Genomic DNA, 13,552 nt, shown 5'->3' with positions numbered 1-13,552 from the left:
AATGGAAGAGAATTAGCTGATAGACATTTTTCAGTTCCCCTCTCCAACTAAGAGGAACGAAAGGATTTGATAAGCTATGGAAACTCACTTACAAAAACCACAGCATTAGTTCTTGTGATAAGCAAGCAGCTATTTTTCTTGAAAGGGCTCATTGTTCAGAAGTAATTTAAGGACAAATTCCAATTCAGGAAAATACATTTCCTATCAAAATCTAATGCACTATCCAAGAGTGACAGGAAACGGAGGGCATAGGCTTCTATTTATTTATTTATTTATAGGTCCATTCCTTGAGGTCTTTTTTAGGTGAATTCATAAAAACGTTGCTTCAGTCAAACATTTTTGAAGCTGTGATTTACTAGCAGCTCTTCTGGGGAGAGGGAGACCTTGAAAATATTCTTGGCTTGAGCAGAAGGTGGAACTTTACCTGCTGGAAAGCACCTCCATGGAGAGGGACCTGGGAGTCCTGGTTGACACTAAGTTAACCATGAGTGAGCAGTGTGCCCTCGTGGCCAAGAAGGCCAATGGGATCCTGGCCTGCATCAGGAGGAGTGTTGCCAGCAGGTCAAGGGAGGGGATTCTGCCCCTCTACTCAGCTCTGGTGAGGCCACACCTGGAGTACTGTGTGCAGTTCTGGGCTCCCCAGTATAAGAGGGACGTGGAGCTTCTCGAGACGGTCCAGAGAAGGGCAACCAGGATGATTAAGGGAATGGAACATCTCTCGTATGAAGAGAGGCTGAGCGAGCTGGGCCTGTTTTCTCTGGAGAAGAGACGGCTCAGAGGGGATATGATTAATATGTATAAGTTCAGGAAGGGAGAATGCAGGGAGGAAGGGGACAGGCTGTTCTCACTGGTGGCCAGCGATAGGACGAGGGGTAATGGCCACAAGCTGAAGCACAAGAAGTTCCGTCTCCAGGTGAGGAGCAACTTCTTTACTGTKAGGGTGACAGAGCAGTGGAACAGGCTGCCCAGGGAGGTTGTGGAGTCTCCTACTCTGGAGGTCTTCAAAACCCGCCTGGATGACACCCTGTGCCACATGCTGTAGGTGTGCCTGCTTGAGCAGGAAGGTTGGACTAGATGATCTCTAGAGGTCCCTTCCAACCTTAAATATTCTGTGAATCTGTGAATCTGTGTGAATTCTGTCTTGCATTCGACCTCCTCTGTATAGTGTGGACTCAAATATTGGCACAGGTAAAGGCCACTGCTAACACATCTGGGAGCAAGGCTCTACTCTGTTAGATGTTGCACCACAGCACTGAGTACTTTGTGTTGGCAACAACCTGAACAGCTCCATTTCTTTCACTCCCACCTTCCCCATGCAGWCCCTCTGGATTTTCCGAGAGATTCACTTTGTATCTTTTTATTTTCTCCTGAGAGAGCTTTAAAAACTCTCAGGCTCTCCAACTGTCCTCTAAAATCCCCTAAAGTAATGGAAGGCAAAATTGTCACATAATCTTATTCTTGGATTTTGTGTGCTAAGAAAAATGACGCAAGGTGGTAAAACACAGTAAAGAAATATATGGTAGAGGCCTCCCTGGTTCTGCACATTGGAAGAACTCCCTGGATCTTAGTCAGTCAAAAGCGACTGACCCAGAGGGAAGCTGCAATGTGGCAGAATTACAGTCCTCATCTGCAGAACAGAATCGATCCAGCCAGGAGAAGAAAATGCACCATTTTCACACCGGCGCCAAAACTACCTCCCTTAAACAGGATGTCAGCACCCCAAGCAGTGACTGTCACCAGCTCAGATTCTTCCCATTGCACTGCAGTTGTCAGGGCCTTCCTGGAGCTACATAAGCAAGTCCTTATTTTCCTGCTAGTTTTATGAGGACTGTGTTTCTCCCAGATCACTGCTTCACTTTCTCCTTTTGCTGCTCCATTTTCTACCATTCTTTTAGTTAAGCCAATTTGGAACTCAATAAAGGCACCATTCAGTCATCCAAGAGTCCCTATCAGTCTGCTTGCTCTCAGAATGGCCACAGAAAAGGCAACAGCAAGTGAAACAGAAGAGGTATCCAGACACTGTCCCAAGGATGCAAAGTATGTTGACCTGCAGGTCTTCTCCCAAAAGGACAAGAGCATAGATCATTTTCTTGCAGCATCATTAGGTCACTTGTTGAGAGCTACAGTGTCAAACAAGGGTGTATCTGTCAAATACTGCCAGTTGGGGTGAGATCATCTGGCCAATGAGACAGCCCAGAGACCATTTTCTTTTACCTACACTCCAAAAGCCATCCATGCTTCCAAACAATATCAAAATCTTAGCAAATGACCTACAAATGAGGTACTTGACATTTCATTATTGAACCTCTGACCCACCCACTGTCCAGTCTCTATTTTTCCCCCCAGCTGTCCAACTGGATACCCCAAGTAAGTTAAAACACAGCATCCAACAGTCATATAGTGCTGACTTTCCACTGCTCTAAAAGGCAAACTCTCCAGTTGTATAAATATTTCTGAGCTCCAGCTCAATAAACAGGTCCTTCATGAGAATATAAAAATAACTGAGCCGTGCTCCAAGACCTTTCACATTGCTGGAGAGCTGCAAAGGGTATGCAGTGTAAATAAGAATCTGATTCACAATTTCTATGGATGCTTTTGTTTCCAATTATGCTTAGGCTTTTTTYGACTTTAATACGAAGCTTGAACAGCAGCCAGAATTCTTTTTAAATCTCAACATATTCCACATTAGCCGTGAACATCAGTTATCTTTTTCCGTCCTCAACCTATCACTTTTTAAAGGACACCAAAAAAAAAAGGAGCTCAGTTTTAGGATCTTGTCTAAAGGCAACAACCTGATCTCTTGCAAAGAGCACAGGTGCTTCTGTGTTCAAGTATTAACTAACCAAAGTCCCATATGACTGCTTTATTATATTGGTATGGCAAACAGTCAGCTGTGGGTTTTTTCAACAGCACATGAGGTCACTGCACCTCTTTAAAGCAAAAATAATGACTCTTCAGCAAATAGTAAGAGTTGGCAACGGTGATGTTGAGATGATATAATTGTACACAGTGGTGATGTGAGATTTTTCTTGGTTCCTAGAAGCCAAAACTGCAGAGGTAACCATAATAACAGCATTTGCTTAAAACTTTTGGACGAGAAAGAAGACCAAGTTCCTTGCAAAAACAGAGAGTGGTCATACAGACAGAAAGGTCAGAATTTGGCTGTCAGAAATGGAAGCATTTAGAGCCAGGCTSTGGCACTTAAAATGCAAGGTAGCAAGCAATGCAAGGAGCTGAGTACCTCTCCTATGCTAACACATATATCTTTATATTCTAGTTTTACTTCTCCTCTTCAAGACTCCTCAACTAACAGCTAGTTATCTTCTTAGTTTTGCCATAGGAAAAGTGATGGTATGRGATTATATACTATCACCAGGCGCCCCGAGAGCAAATACATGGCACTGTRTACCTTGGCAAAACAGGATGGACACTTAACAGCGAATCAGTGACCCAAAGAAGCAGCTTTCTCCATTATTAAATTTACTAAATTTATTCAAAAATAACTATTTAAAAAGGAGCCATCTTTCTTTTTTTTCTATAATTGAAAAGTATGAACTGGAACAAGCAGACAGATTGAGCGATGTGAAAATAAAAATGCAGAGTCACCTTAGTGTGTCAGGAGTGGGTCAGGAAGGTGTCAGGAGTTCTGCATCTCGTTTTTGTTTGTTCCTTGGATCTGAAGCACAGGAGGAATGACGTGCTCTGTTCCCCCAAACACACACCCCAATCTGCCACTTAACTGAAGCAGGTAAGGCCTGCAGCAAAATGCAGGGCTGCACTAGTCTGCCCAGACTGCTTTCATAATGTGGCTTCTTCCATTACAGCTCAGAATTAGGGCTGCTCGGATGCTGCTATTAATAACTGGGGGCAGCAGGCACTCTGTAGCTCAGCTGTAGCTTTACTGGACTACTGGAGTCTGATTCTGGAGCAGCTGCCGATGGGATGGACTCTAACTGAGCAGACTAGGAAAAAAAAGTAAACAGAGGTTACCTTTTAAACCTTTAATAAGGTACCCAGGTAATGAGTATATTTTCTGCAATGATCACCACTTTGAGTGACAAATAAACCTTCTTACACTGTGCCACTGTCTCTTGCTGGCTTTTCTGCCTTAGTGGTTTGTAGGGACAAAATATTGTATAGTTGTATATAATTTGGGTCATTCTAAATTCCTCGCAGATACAGACACTGAAAGTGGGGCCTTATGTCATTCAAGAGGAAAAAGCTCTCAACCAGAAACAAGGCTGGGGGTTTGACTTACCAGGAAGATTTAATAGCAAACAAATGAACCATAGCAAACAAATGAACACTGTAGAAGAAAAAGAAATTAGGAAGGTTTTTTTTGCTGCAGATGAGCAAGAATTAGAATCATTAGATATGCTTTATTTTGTTTAAACCTAACTGAGAGATGATCTGCAAGTGACAGTGAAAAATACTGTTAGGTGTTTCAGTTTTTCTCAATGTTCTTTTCGGTTTTGTCTCTTTTTTTATTCCAGTTTTTTTTTTTTTTTTTTTTTGGGGGGGGGGAGGGTTCTTCGTTTGTTTGAGGCGGGGAATCTAATGACTGTAGAAATAATAAAATGAAGATAATACAATTTTTAAGAGGAAAATGGCATTCAAAATCTTTTGACATTACAAAAATGGTTCATCTTTCTGATAAAACAAGTCTGATAGACTTTTTTCCTTTCAATGATTTTATCAAGATTTTTTATCAAGATTTTATTGAGAATATCAAGCATATATATGTGTATATATAGTATACAGATATACATACATATACATAGAGTATATCTCCTGCCTGTGTTTCACTAAAAAGTCAGAGTATACAAGGATTACATATTTGTAACGTTTAAAAAAACAAACAAACAAAAAAACCACTTGAGAGTAGTCTTTCCTGGTTTCTTAAACATCATTCAGTAGCAAAGATGACACAACTCATGAACTCATTCTTTCCAGGACAACTTAAAAAAATATATATAATTTTCACTGGTGTTAAATTGCCTTTCAATTTTATGGCCAAAATTTCCACTCTTCACGTTTGAAAACACTACCTCAAGAGAAGTTCTGCTTGAGCTGCCTCATGTCTGTGTTCTCCCATCTGGACCGGGCTCAGCTCTGGTTGCTGCCACGTGGCAGGACCCTGCTGTCCAGACCTGTTCTCACGGGGCCTCTCCAGGAGTGTCACACAGCACTGCTGTTCCAGCAGAAGAGTCCAGCCCCTGAAGAGGTGAACACATCCAAACAATTCACTTGGATAACCTTGCATAACCCTACTTATCTTAGTCTAATTATTGTAGCCAATTTCAGCACTTGCAATGATGTTTGTCCCTAAAACTAAGCAAAGCCAACAGATGACAGGTGCACTGACCACTAAAATACAGCAACATTTAAGAAAACTCAAAGATCAACCTTTCTGGACTCAGAACCTCCACTGGACACTAAAGATCTTCATCCCACTTCAATCTGAGTGTAGATGAGGCATGAAAGCAACTTTCATCAGAGAGGAAAACCCATCTTTCAGATTAGCTGTACATTTAGGACTACTAAACAAAGAGCTTTAATCGGGAAGACCCAACGTGTGCAAATATTTCATGTTACAGCTCCAGACACTGACATTATACTGCTGCACCACTTAAACAGAAGTCATGTGGGTTATTGACCAYTGTATATTTTCCCACTGAATCATAATTATAGATTCTGTTTTACTGTCTCTTCTAAGCAAGTCAGTGATGAATCTGATTCACTGGGCAAACACAGCGCTCACTAGACCTGAAAGCATCTCATGTCTTGATGGCTCCAGTTTGGGCTCRTGCTGCCTTGCAGTAACTATAAAGTGTTCAGGAGTGTGGGTATGAGACTTGTGAAACAACCTGTGAAGTCCACCGCTAAGGAGAGGTCTACATGAGATGCACCTTCACCAAGGGTGGAACCCCCATCTGTCCACAGAAACACCACAAAACTGCCAAAAGCCTGTGGGAATAAGTTGCTGCTTTAATATCACAGGCTTCACAAAGCAGCGAGCACCAGTCACCAGAGCACTTGTGCAAAAGGAAGCACCATTTCATCACATCGATTTTCTTCTATCAAAAGGCCACTACCTAACACCAGGAAAAGGCTCCTGCCTCTGGATCTGCATGGAGGGGGACATTTTGCAGAGGGTCCAGGCTTGTGCGCTTCGTGCTGCCCAGCTCAGATATCCCCCCTCTCAGCAAGCTGTCCCTTACGGCTCTCGGACTCCCAGGGCACTGCATGGGCAGCCCAGGATCCCAACCTCAGGCCGTGGACGCTCAAGTGCCTCTCTGGACTGAGCACTAAGGTATTCAAGACAGTTTTCCCATTACTTCACAAGATAAATCAAGTGTATGAATACACCACACAGTTGCTTTCACCACTTTCCCTCTCTACCACAGAGACTCCTGAGCTGGCACAGACCAGTGTCATTCCACTGAGGTCAGTGGAATTATGCCATTTATATCAGCAGATGATTTAAACCTCCAGACTTTCCCTCCGGCACACATTTCTTTTCCACTGAGCATGGACATAAAGCAGTCTAGGTGAAGACACATAGGTCTTCTTCTCACGTAGGTGAAGACACCTGCCGYTGTTGAAGCTCACGCTTCCAGCCTTGCAGCTGTGCCAACGCGACAGCGACGGCAGCAGCTCTGCAGAAACTACTTCAGTGTAGACATGTCCCCCAAGGGAAGGGAAAGACCAAGCACGTGCATCASTGGTAAACAGACACTAGCAAGCAGCAACAGCACAACGGGCACTAAGGTGAGGGTCTGCCAACCCTCCCTCCAACTTTCCCAACATTACTTTTCCATACAAGTGAGCACTCCAAGAGCTACAAGGAAGATAGGACATGCACAAGAGAGGAAGAGAGTGACATGAGGGGACCTTTCTTGTAAAAGAGAAGCTACGCTATGGAAAACACATGAGAACTGCTGGCTGAGGTAAGTGCATGTTGCTGTAGTATGTTTGGAGAGGAATTCCAGCCTGATTTCTGCAATGACTGTCTTTTGCCCGTAAGCATGAGATTTTATTACCCTTATCTTGGCAAGCCTGACATTTACTTATTGGCCACTGCACGACTGCAGACAGGGAGAACTGTCTGGCTTGCTGTCATTCACAACCCTGTAGCCRTTAAGCCAGTAGTTTCCACCTCAATATGTAACTGACTGTGCCAAAAGTGGGAGGGAAAAGAGAAAACACCGCCGAGCTCATGTTTCAGCCCATCTACTTCCAGCTGATACCAGAGGACAGCAATCTGAAAGGAAAAACTGTCCAGCGAACCAGAGTGACAAGGAATCTCCTATTCTGGCTGGAACAAGCCATCTGGCTGGGACATAATCAACAGTGTTGTTCCCAATGAAAGGAGGGAACGTGAGGCCAAGGACAATTCTGAGACCCCATTTCTGGAAGGCTGAATTTCTGACGTAACAAACTGCAAGGTGTGTTCTGCTCTGCAGCTCAACAAACGTTGCTTCAGCCACGTTTGGACATGCAGCAAGAGTGACATAAAGTGGCCTGCTGTGTTAATCACAGGTAACGCTTGGAAGCATTTCCCAGGAGCCCGGGAGCACCTCATGATGCGTTTCCAACGTGTCACCTGCTATCGCACAACAAGCACCAGGTCCTACCCCATTCTTGACAGAACGGACACCAGACCGTTCCACATCTCCTACTGTGAAGAGCACAGTATCATCTGGGGGAAGGCATGTGAAACACTGCTCCTTTTCATAGGCAAGGCTTGTGAAAYGAGAGATAAGCAGAAAATCACAGGTATGAAATGCAAAATCTAAAGAGTTACAACAACATTATATTCCATCCAGATGTCTGGTTCTCTGAAAATATCTAAAACAACTATAAGCAGCGAAAACTCACTGCCATTTCAGTCTATGCCACAGACAGCCAACTGCAGCTTTAGACACTGGTGCATATAGAGTGTATTTTCAGATCAATGACAACAAAAAGAAGTAAAAAAAAAAAAAAAAAAAGAGAGAAAATAACTCTAGTCTGAAGCTTCTTATTAGATCACTATAGTCCGTTGTCTGCAAATACTAATATGTTAATATTAAATGACACTATTAAACAGCAGAGACGTGCCAATTTTTCAGTAGAGTCTTTTGCTGAATATTTTATCTCCATATGCTTATTATTTGTATATTTTTCATTCTAATTGTTTCAAGAATAGATTTTCCCTATAGGCTCTATAGGGAGAGAGCCTACAGAGCCTATAGGCTCCCTAAGGCTCGATGGAGCGCACAAGACAGAATGATCTCCATGCCAACTGGGGCCTCTGCATGGTAATTTCTCACACATTTTCTTTGTTAACAAGACGCTAACCATCCAATCTAATTACAAGGCAGGGCATATACATTATAAAATCTAACTTGAGGTTTGCTTTATAAATTAGAAGTAAATCACTGTTTAGCAATAAAATTCTCAAAAAATACTTTCTAAAATGACAACATGACGCTGATTAGCAATTCAGGCTGGAATTGTGGGACTCGGATTAATTATCCAGCAAGCTGATGAGGAAACGCCTACTCCATTAAAGCCCAATTCTTCGGGCTTCCTTGCAGGCCATAAAGGAGCACAGCTGGGCCCTCCCTGGCCCCAGGATGCTGCAGGGCCAGCACCACCACTTGCCTGCTAGCAATGTCACCAGAGTTCACTGGTGATGCCGTGGCAGCTTGAGTGCTGCTGCTGCAATACTTGAAATATACTTTGCTTATCACAGCTAAATCTTGTTTACTCCTTCACAGATTTGAGCTGTATTATATGTAGCTTGGTTAGCACACAGGACAATCTGGTTAATATAAAGCACATATAGATTCTTTCTAAATAATGACAAGCACACATAACAGCAGAGATGCACAGTTTAGTGCTTATTGTTTGCTTGTGGATATCTCTAGCAAAGAAAAAGAGTGAAAATAGGAACCACCAGTTAATATGGATGACTTGTAACTAAACAGTAAAATTATAATTAAACCAACCACTAGTGGAATGTAGAGAGAATTACACAAAGAGAAGTTACTACACAAACATTTCTCTTGATTTTTTTTCCTTCTGAAATTTCTATTTTCAAGGGTTAAAACAGAATATAGCAAAATAAACTATAAAATATATAAAGATCTTAAAAATCGTTTTTAGAAGTTCCCTCCGCCCTAGAGAAGAAAAGCTGCTGCTTTGTTGCACAGCAGCTGTCATGTAATGTCTGATGGAAACAGCAACCACCTTCAGTTAACGTTTTAAACAGTGAAAACTCAAGGCAAGTAGCAGACAGGAACGGGCTTACAGCCTCTGTTTGAGTGTGGGAGCTGCACCTCTCTCCCTGTCCGCGGTGTCTCTGCTTCCTTGGTTTCAGCGGCTTTCGGAGCTGCAGCAAGTTCTGCCCAAGGATTCCCTGCAGTCCTCCCTATCCCACGGGCCGGGTCGGGGGCTCCCTGCTCCCCAGGGCATCCTCCTGCCTCCCCTCACGGGTCCTGGCCAAGCTTCTCTCCCCGAGCAGCTCCCCAAGGGCTGAGGGAACGCATTATGGATCTGGCAGCACGAGCAACCAAGAGCCAATGGAACCCATTCCATGTGCCACAGGGTGCAAGTGGCTTCAGGCACACACGTACCGCGGCTGGACTCCCTGGAGCTATTCCAAAACAAACGTGAGAGGCACCAGGGCTTGGGGTCCTTGTAGTGTAAATGCACCAAGACCAAGTCCATGAAAGACCTTGTCTGCAAGAGCCATTTTCCAGCGACAGGGCATAGACACAAAGGTCTGAGCACTGGAGAGATCTATCACATCCCCACGGGGTCTGGCCAGACCACTGCCAGCTTCCAGCCCACTCCAACATAAAGGAGTGAATTTCAGAGTTTCTTCATCTATTAATGTTACAAAAGCAAATTGTACATAGATGAGTACATGAATATGCACAGAAGCTATGAAACCACATTGTGTAACAGTACAGATCACCACGCTAACAGGGCTTGGAACTGGCTGCAATTAGAGGCTGGACACAGGTTTGACAGGAGAAATGGTTACGTCACACCAGAGGGGGACACAAGGCACAATATCTTGTGAGCCAAAATCCCATCCATTTTCTCCTGTTTCCTCAGTAGAACGTCTAAAATACCTTGTTCTACATTACAACAAGCCTAACTCCAAAGAGTTTGGACAGCAGAAATAATGACACAGGTTTAAGGAGGTAAAAAATCCTTCCTGCTCTTTGATTAACTGGGCTTCTTGATGGAGTTAAGTGCAAACAGCTGCCTGGACTTCAACTGAAAAGCCTAAATCTAAACACTCAGTGTTTACATAACCCAAACTTCTAATCAGGCAGCTGGATAATCCACCCATTTAAAGTATCCCTAAGAGTTTCAGGGAAATGTGATTTTCTTACAGCTAAGCCAATCAACAACCACTTTAAAAAAACTCCAGCTACCGAGTTACTACTTTGGCAGGGGAGTCTCAGCAGGACAGGGTCACGACCCCCTGGCAAATCACAAAGCAATTTTGGTGGGATCCTTCTCCTTTTTTTTTTTTTTTTTTTTTAGAAAGTACAAATCTGTATCTCTAATTTCCTCTGGATTCAGATGCTGCAAGGTAATGGTTTGGAGAAGTAGAAAAGCCTACAGCAGTGCTTACATGCATGCTGGCATTTGCGTGCAGGACCTTAATCCAAATACTTGTGAAATATTGAGCACATCCACCAGGAACCAAAAGATCTAGGAAATGCAGAGCACAGTCACCACAAACAGATTCCCTAAAACCTTGTGGGAGAAAAAGGGAAGAGAAGCAAGACAAATGAACTAGAAGATTTCAAGGAAGCAGCAGAATGAATTTCCCAGGAGGCTGTATAGGGCCAATACTCCTTAAATCAACAGACCCATTCCTAGTGACTGTAACTGGCCACAGCACTCCAGGTTTAGGATCTAATCTCATCTGCACCACTACATCTCAAACATAGTAGTGCTTTACCACCATAACTCATTATAAGACTATTAGATGTCTGTTTTTATGCTCCTCCAAAATATTCTCACCTTAGAGCAGTTTATATTTACCTGTTAGATACCTCAAAGTTTGTCTTTTCCTAATGCAGTAGTGTCCCTGTGAAAAATTACACCTGGCCATACCTATTAAATAACGTGTCTCTGAACACAAATAGTTTTCCCAGCCAGTACAGTTGCTAATAATCTGCTTATCTGCAAAATAATCAACAATCTATGCTACAGTTAAGTTCAGAGGTGATGTTTCCTGGACCAAGCAGAGAAACATGGGTTCTGTGTCTGCTAGTGACTTGCTTTATACTTCTGTACGTCTATAACCCACTTGTTAATAGAGATTTGTGATGTATATCTTCCATTCCAAGACATGGTAAAGCCAACCTCTAACTCACAGGTCATATGCTCCACAGTGTAAGTAAAGTTGTATTTTAAAATTAGTGAATTAAACTTAAAAAGAAGAAAAAGATTTAACTTTTTCCAAGTAGGAAATGGTTCTTTAGAACACACAGTAATGCAGAAAGAAAAGTGAAAGGACATGTTTTTATAAAGAGTTGCTATAATGAGGCTACAAAGAGAATAAAGTCATTGAGATTTTCTTCATTGTGCCACGGCTCAGTCGTTGCAGTGGGGATACCGCACTAGAGAGCCAACAATGGGGAAAACAGTGCTGCATAATCCCTGTGGGAATACATCCCGAACACTTCAATGCCCAGCCAAGAAAGCTGAAAGGTTTGGGGCCAAAGTTAAGAGATAGCTTTTTAACTTTTCGTTTTTAAGAGTTATTTATAAATATTGCAGCATGGGAAACAAGGTGAAATTGTTAATCCTGATCTGAATAGATGACTGAAATACTTGTGCTGACACCGCAGCTCCCCATCAAATAACTTGAACACACTGGTAGAAAAATAAAGAGCAATAAAAGCTTTTTATTATACAAGGTTTCCAAGTATTTCTCCCGTTTATGGATAGGTGTCCTTTCCACAAAAAAAATGCCCTGGAGAGAGCTGTTGCATTAATATCCACTAACTACTGCTCCATGGTGAATCACAGTAACAAACATTTATCATGAATTCCTCCATCAATCTCTTGTCTTTGCTAAGTAAGAAATGGCGGGGAGACAGCAGCGAGAACAGAATAATTTGATTAAAAAAACAAAATCATGTAATTCTCTTCCATACTAAAATGTTTTTCATATCTTCTTGATTCTTAGCTTATCCTGCTTCCTACTGGGACTACAAGGCAAATTCGTTGTCCCCAAATGAATTGGGTGGTCAGCTCCTATCTGCATCGCTAGCAAATTCCTCTTCTCCCCCCCTTTTTTTTTAAGAGTATATAGCTTCCTTCATCTTTCCAGCTTCTTTCCTCTCCCTGTGGCTGGTCTCTCGCTCAGAAGCAACAGAAAGTCTGGCAAAAAAGAGTAGGACGGCCCAGCACTAACCTCAAGAGAGATGAACTGACAGGTGATAGGAAATTGGAAGATTATTTATAAAACACCAAAATAATTTCAGTTCCCTCCAGTTCTAATCCTCTTTTTCATCCTTAGGATGAGACAACCTTTATTTGGTGTTTTGGAGACGCGTTCCAGTTTCAGGTTCCCATTTAATTATTTTTAAAGGGCTGAGGGGAAGGTTGGAGAGCTTGGAGCTGCAGAAACAAAAAGGGGCTCTATATTCTCCCCTCCGTGTGAGGCTTTAGCTCTGCCCGCACTACCCAGCGAGTACGAGATGCAGCTCGGGCCCCCCATTGCATCAGGAAGGCAACACGGGACATGCAGCTCATGGGCTGCAGTCAGTAAATCACCGAGTACCATTTGCAGCCTTCGCTGAGAGCAGGTCCTCTGTGGCAAGGCCACAACATCGGGCACATCCAGCCGGCCCACCAGCGCCACAACCAGAGGGCAATTTTAGAAGCCTGCTGGGATTGTGAAGCAACATGTCCCAGAGCACCATAGCTCAAAATAAAGGGACGGGGAAGGGAACACAAAGGGAGGAATCCACGGGAGGAGGCCAGGGGCAGGGCAGCCTAGAGGCCGCTGGTTCCTCAGTGTCATGGCCAGCCCGGGTGTGTGCGGCCCCACAGGCCTCGTGCTGAGGCCGCCGCGACGCCTGCGCGGCCCTGTCATGGGCGGCAGCGCGGCCCTGTCATGGGCGGCAGCGCGGCCCTCCCCTGCTGAAGGGAGACGGACTCTTCTGTAAAACACAGTGAGAGCAGTTGTGGTCCTCTTCCCTCTCTAACATCTTTTTAATTAGGTGGCTTTTGAGATAAAATATCTCAATTAGGCAACTATTTATTTTCATTTGAGTTCAGTTTGGCTTGGTTCCCAGCAACTTGCCTGACAGCCAAAATAATAGAAATCTTGTAATTCAAATAACTGTGTCCTAAACAGTAGTCTCACATGCAGTACCTGCTGTTGAACAAATAGCCAAGACCAAATATTTTCTAATTATTTTGTGAAATAAAATATCTCTGCATTTCATGGCAAAATACCCTTGCACCTTTCCACAGTCTCCATTTTCTGTATCTTAAATGCACAAATATAGGCTATGCTTTTCAA

The sequence above is a fragment of the Nothoprocta perdicaria genome, unplaced genomic scaffold (assembly GCF_003342845.1).
Source record: "Nothoprocta perdicaria isolate Ctin4 unplaced genomic scaffold, notPer1 scaffold_93, whole genome shotgun sequence".
In the NCBI taxonomy this organism is placed as follows: Eukaryota; Metazoa; Chordata; class Aves; order Tinamiformes; family Tinamidae; genus Nothoprocta; species Nothoprocta perdicaria.
This window is presented reverse-complemented; position numbering follows the sequence as displayed.